The 7,266-nt window shown below is 34.4% G+C and overlaps 1 pseudogene; it reads left to right on the top strand.

Moving 5' to 3' along the window:
* Positions 1-2,107: 2,107 nt before the first annotated feature.
* On the top strand, positions 2,108-2,610 carry LOC138080227 (protein C3orf33 pseudogene; annotated as a pseudogene).
* The last annotated feature ends 4,656 nt before the right edge of the window (positions 2,611-7,266 follow it).

Below are 7,266 nucleotides of genomic sequence, written 5' to 3'. Positions count from 1 at the left end.
ATAATTCCTTTTATTGCCAGCTTTCATAGTTTTTATTCTTTCCTTTTCTTACTTTTTTAGTTTAATAAATAACCATTGACTTACATTGAATGGATGATTAATATTTGGCATTTATTTGAATGATTTTTATCTCATTTATCCTCTAAGTTGAATAATAACTCTAATTCTCATTTGTCTACCCACATGTCAATATCACAATGTCTTAACCCCTCTCCCCTAAAATATATCTTGATATAAGATTCTCCATCTTATTTTTCTTCTTTACAATTGTCAAAGTTATTCTTTATCTTGTAAGTTTCCTTCAATTCCCTTAATCTTAAACATGAGTCAAAAATATCTAATTTTGTCTGCTTTTGTGCATCTAATCTTATTCATTTAACTCTTGTCTTTTATAAGACTTGATATGTGGTATTTGTATTTTACTTCAAAAGTCTGTAATGATCTTTGTGGCTAACTTGTTCAAAATGAAAAACAAGGCCCCATGGACTGTAGCCTACCAGGCTCCTCTGTCCATGGGATTTTCCAGGCAAGAATACTGGAGTGGGTTGCCATTTCCCACTCCAAGGGATCTTCCCGAACCAGGGATCGAACCCGGGTCTCCTGCATTGCAGGCAGATGCTTTACCCTCTAAGTCACCAGGGAAGTCAAAATATAAATAAAACAAGTAAATACAAGTAAAATACAATTTAAAAAGATAAAATTTCTCAAAATTTATAAAATGAAGTCTTGTTTTTCATTTTGAACAAGTTAGCCACAAAGATCATTACAGAATTTTGAGAAATTTTATCTTTGTTTTATTGTATTTTACTTATATTTACTTGTTTTATTTGTATTTTATTAGCTTTTATATATTGATTTTAAATGTGTTGACTGAATTTGTTCTTGTTGCTCAGTAATTATTTTCTACAGATGTATCTTTCAGATCAGTAATTCTCTTTTATGATTGTCTATTCTTTTACTTGTGTTTTTTAAAAAGTTCTATTTGAACTTCTTTTCATATATTCCAATTTTGTAAAATATTTTGTCATAGTTTCACCTTTTTTGAACATTGTCATTATATTTCATTTGAAGTCAGTGACTGATAACTCCAACGTATAAAATATATGTGGATCAATTTCAATTGACTTTCTCCTCTTAATTTCCTGATATTTTGGCCTAGCCTCTGGCATGCCTAATAATTTCTTATTTACTGCTGGCCATTGCCTATAAAAATAAATGTAGAGGCACTGGAACCATTATATTGCATACAGAATTTAATTTTCTTTCATCAGAAAGATAATAGCAGGTAAGTCTTCTGAAGGAGAGAACAGAGGATGAGATGGTTGGATGGCATCACCAACTCAACAGTCTGAGCAAACTCAGAGAGATGGTGAAAGATAGGGAAGCCTGGAGTGCTGCAGTCTATAGGGTCACAAGGAGTCGGACATGATTGAATAAATGAACAATAGCAAGTCTCCTGATACAGGCAAAACTGGTCTATTTTAATATTTTTCTTACTTCAAGGAATACAACCTCCTGGTTGCAAAGGTCAGAGTATGTTTTCTTATTTTCCGGGCCATAGCTGTAAGTGACCGTTAGTCTTTCTTCTTTAACCTTTTCTTCAAAATAAGTCACCAACCCCTCCTCCTACTCTGGCTCAGAGAATAAGGTTGGTTCTGACTCCTCCTCTCCAGGGTAGTCCTTGAAGTTACCTTTTCCATATATGGAAAGTAATATCTGTTCACAAACCCCAAACCCTTCTGTTTAACGACCTTTGTATCACCATGTTTGTTATGGTTCTAGGACATGAGTGAAATTATCTTCTTTTCCTAGAAATATTTTCCTAATTTTTCTCTGTGTATTTTGCCTGCCCTTACTTTGTGTTCTGAGTAAATCCATGGTCAATAATGTTTTGCATGCTCATTTTTCTATTCCATCTCCTTCAGATTTTCTAAACTTTGAGGATGGATTCAGATATATTTTACATGAAGTTTATGATTATTCATTATACCTATCACATTATTAAATGATGCATTTAACAATATACTTATATAAGTAAAATTTTAGCAAACCAAATTCAACAGTATATTAAAAAAGATAGGGCGCCCGCTCCCGGGAGGCTGGGAACATGGCGGGGCAGCCCGCGGCCCCAGCCACACCACCACCCAACCGGGATGGAGCAGCGCCCAACGTGGTGGCGCGGATCCCGCAGTGAGCCGACGACCACCTGCGCCTCGTCCAGAACATCAGCACTGTAATGGCCATGGCTGGAGTAATGTTACTTCTAAGAAGTGTTCGACTGACATCAAAATTCACACGTTCTTCAGATATTCCAGTAGAATTTATAAGAAAGAATGGTAAACTACGAGGACGACTACGCTGAAAAGCTGAGAATGGTTTAGAGATTGAACATATTCCCATTACTTTGCCTGTTATATCTCATGGAGAAAAGAGCCATGTGGTGTTTTGCTGATTAAGTTGGCTGGAGTAGAACTTATTGAAACTGGGAAGGAGTGGTTACAAAAAGAGCTAAAACTTTCCGAAGTACTATGGTTCCAACTTCTTGGAAAGGAGAATTCAGCACTCTTTTGCTACCTTTTAGTGAATAAGCCCTGCAGCCGCAACTACTGAAGCCTGCGACCAAAACAAGAGAAGAGCCCTCACTCACCACAACCAGAGAAGGCCTCACACAGCAATGAAGACCCAGCACAGCCAAAATGAATAAATAAATACGGTTTTTTTTAAAATAAATGTAACCTAAAAAAAAAAAAGCAAAGTAGATTTCCCAACATTTTCTAATTAAACAATATTAAGTTTTAGTGAGGTCAAAAAAAAAAAAAAGATAATATACCAAGATGAGTAAAATATGTTCCTGTGATTCACGGTTATTAAAATATATGCAAATCAATCAATGAGATACCTGCATTTAAAAATGAAATACAAAAATTGTATAATCATTTCAAAAGGTTCAGAGAAAATATTTAACAAAATTCAACACTCTTTTATCAGCAAATTAGATAAAGAATGAAAGTAACTCAACACAACAAAGGCTGTATATGAAAAGCCCACAGCTAACATTGCACTTGATGGTGAAAAACTGAAAGTTTTTCCCCTAAGATGTGAAATAAGGCAAGGATATCCACTATCAATATCCAACACAGTATTGGAAGTCATAGCCAGAGTGATTAGGCAATAATAAGAAATAAAAGACACCTAAATTAGAAAGAGTGAAATTCTCTCTGCAGGTAACATGTTTTATATGCAGAAAACCCTAAAGACTATGTACATACAAACACACACACAAACCTATTAGAACTAATAAATTCAGTAAAAATTCGTGATATAAGATCTATCTATTTGTCTTTCTATCTATATATGTATATATAAATCAGCTGGGTTTCCATATACCAGCAACAAACAATGCAAAAGGAAATTTAGACAACAGCCTAATATACTGTACCGTCAAAAAGAATAAATTATATAGAAATAAACTTAACCAAGGATGTAAAATTCTTTTACATTGAAATGGTAAATCAGTAGTGACAAAAATTAAAACAGACTTAAATAAATGGGAAGATGCTCATGCTTATATATTAGATTGGTAGAATATAGTTAAATGTGCATAATATCTAAATTGATCTATAGAGTCAATGATATCTCCATTGAACTTCCAATGATATCTCCATTAAACTTCCACTGCCATTTTTCAGAAGTAGAAAAAAACTATTCTAAAATCCAAATGGAACTACAAATGACACAAATCTTCTTTTAAGAGAGAAGAACAAAGTCTTTCTGATTTCAAACTATATCACAAGCTATATTAATCAAAACAGTATGGAATTGCATAAAACAGATGCATAAAATCATACACAGATCAGTGGAACAGAATAGAGAGCCCTCAAGTAAATCCATACATATGAGACCAACTAACCTTCAACAGGGGCACTAAAAATGCACAAATGGGAAAACAATAGTCTCATTAATAACTAGTGTTTAGAAAACTGACTATATGTACAAAAGAATGAAATTGGACCCTTATCTTACGTGTTACACAAAGATTTAACTCAACATAATTAATTTTGAATTAAATGTAAAAACATTTCAGTAGGAACTGAAACCATAAAACTCATAGGAAAAAAAAAAAAAACTTTCCTTGACAAAAAAAATCTTGGCAATGATTTCTTAACTATGATACTATGGCACAGGCAACAAAAGCAAAAATAGATAAATTTGACTAAACAAATTAAAATGCTTTCACACAGCAAAGTAAACAATCCAAACAGTGAAAGGATAACCTATGGAATGGGAAAAGTATATTTCTAGCTATATATATGATTAGGGGTTAACCAAAATATATATTAAACTCATAAATCTCAATAACAAAATGCCAAATAATCTGATTTAAAAAATGAGAAAAGGAGGTCAATAGACATTTTTCCAAAGACAAACAATTGGCCAGCTGGTGTATGAAAACATATTCAACATTCTCAATCATCAAGGAAACGCAAATCAAAATCGCAATGTGGGAAAAAATATTTTTTAAAAATTCACGATACGCGAGACAGCAAGAGACACAGATGTATAGAACAGTCTTTTGGACTCGTGTGGGAGAAGGTGAGGTGAGATGATTTGGGAGAATGGCATTGAAACATGATGTTTATCATATGTGAAATGAATCGCCAGTCCAGGTTCGATGCATGATACAGGATGCTCAGGGCTGGTGCACTGGGATGACCCAGAAGGATGGGATGGGGAGGGAGGTGGGTGGGGGGTTCAGGATGGGGAACACATGTACACCCATGGCAGATTCATGTCAATGTATGGCAAAACCAATACAATATTGTAAAGTAATTGGCCTCTAAATAAAACAAATAAATTTATATTAAAAAATAAATAAATTCCAAATAGAAAAAAATTCACAATATGATATCATCTCATATGCATTAGGATGGATATTATAAACAAAATCAAAAAATGATACCAACTTTTTGTAAGAATGCAGAGAAAATAGTACACTTTATCCTTGCTGGGAGAAATGTAAACTATTACAGCCATTATGAAAAACAAATAAATTAATATATGGACCCCTAAGAGATAGCTACCCCCCACGTTCATTGCAGCATTATTCTCCAAAGCAAAATGGAGTCAAATGTCCATTAAAAATCAAATATAAAATGTGGGATATACAAAAAAACTGGAATATTATTCAGAAGAAAATTTGCCAATTGGTCAACAACATGGATAAACCTAGAGAACACTACATTACATGAAGCAAGCCAGACACAGTACAAGCCAGACACAGTAGAAGCCAGACACTTCATGGCAAATAGATGGGGAAACAATGGAAACAGTGACAGACTTTATTTTCTTGGGCTCCAAAATCACTGCACATGGTGTCTGCAGGCATGAAATTAAAAGATGCTTGCTCCTTGGAAGAAAAGCTATGATCAACCTAGATAGCATATTAAAAAGCAGAGACATTATTTTACCAACAAAGGTCTATCTAATCAAAGATATGGTTTTTCCAGTAGTCATGTATGGATGTGAGAGGTTGGTCCATAAAGAAGGCTGAGTTGCCATAGAATTGATGTTGTAGAAGACTCTTGAGAGACCCTTGGACAGTAAGGAGATCAAACCAGTCAATCCTAAAGGAAAGCAGTCCTGAAGATTTATTGGAAGGACTGATGCTGAAACTCCAATACTTTGGTCATGTGATGCGAAGAACTGACTCACTGGAAAATACCCTGATGCTGGGAAAGATTGAAGGCAGGAGGAGAAAGCGATGACAGAAGTTGAAATGGTTGGTTGGCATCACCGACTCTATGGACATAAGTTTGAGCAAGCTTCAGGAGTTGGTGATCGACAGGGCAGCCTGGCGTGCTGCAGTCCGTGGGGTAGTGAAGTGTCAGACATGACTGAGCAATTGAGCTGAACTGAACTGAAACACTGTAAAACAATAAATCAGATATTTGTTTAACCAAGTAAGGTTTGTTGAAAGAGGGAGACTTTGACTCATTTGAATGAGAGATTATCCATATGGTTGGTTTTAAACATAATGGGCATGATAGAGGGAAGAGATTGAAACGAAAATAGATAAATCTAATCCCCTTACAAATTATACAAGGCCTTTTTCAAATCTAGTTTCTGCTATCGTTTCAGAACCACGTCTAACCATAAACTTCCTTAAACAGTTTTGCAATGTTTCACATTAGTGAAAGACAAATAGAATAATTTAAACTAAACCCAATGATTTTAAAAACAACTACTTTCAATTCCAGAACATATCACACTCACTTATCTTTCTGTACATTTTGTTTGAAGGTTTCTGTTAATCTTTAAACACACTGTCAAGTGTCAACAAAAATGCAACCTTCTTGAACCTGTTCTTAACTTCTTAACTCATTCAGTCAGATATGGGAGCTTTTTTATTTTTATATTTTCTTCATAAAGTGATGCCATATTTATCACTATTGAGGCAAATTTGCTCTGTAACTGAGAAAAGTATTATTTTAGAGGAATTTCTGTGAGCATTATAAGGAAAGGATAAATTTTGAAAATCTGCAAATATAGGCATTTGGTTACTGATGAAGAATAAATATTTAAACTATAAGCAAATTTAAAGTACTCGTGTTGAGATCAAAATATGTAAAGTGATGATACAATATGACATATGCTGAAAAATCAACCAAGGAGCACATGTTCTTGTTGGGATTCTAGTTTTTACTTTGATCTAAATAGTTTCATTCATTTCTCTTTCTAGTTATACTTCTTGTGTTGCTAATTCATATCTGACTCTTTGAGACCCCTTGAACTACAACACCCCAGGCTCCTCTGTCCTCCGCTATCTCCTGGACTTTGCTCAGATTCATAGCCATTGAGTCAGCGATGCTATCAAACCATCTCATCTTCTGCTTCCTCCTTCTCCTTTTGCCTTCAATCTTTCCCACCATCAGGGTCTTTCTAATGAGTTGGCTCTTTGCATCAAGTGGCCAAAATATCAGAGCTTCAGCTTCAGCCTTAGTCCTTCCAATGAATATTCAGGGTTGATTTCCTTTAGGATCAACTGGTTTGATCTTCTTGCTGTCCAAAAGACTCTCAAGAGTCATTTTCAGCACCACAGTTTGAATGCATCAATTCTTCATTACATAAGTGTTCACATATATGAATGTACAATACATGCATATTTGCCTAAAATTTGTCTCTTAGATAAAACTTCAAGTTTCTTTGCCTTGAATGTTTAAAAAATTTTGAAACTGTTATAAAAATATCATTTTCCTATATTGAAAC

This window comes from Capricornis sumatraensis, chromosome 5 (assembly GCF_032405125.1).
Source record: "Capricornis sumatraensis isolate serow.1 chromosome 5, serow.2, whole genome shotgun sequence".
Lineage (NCBI taxonomy): Eukaryota > Metazoa > Chordata > Mammalia > Artiodactyla > Bovidae > Capricornis > Capricornis sumatraensis.
The sequence above is the reverse complement of the archived record's forward strand: the minus strand, read 5'-3'. Positions and strand labels throughout refer to the sequence as shown.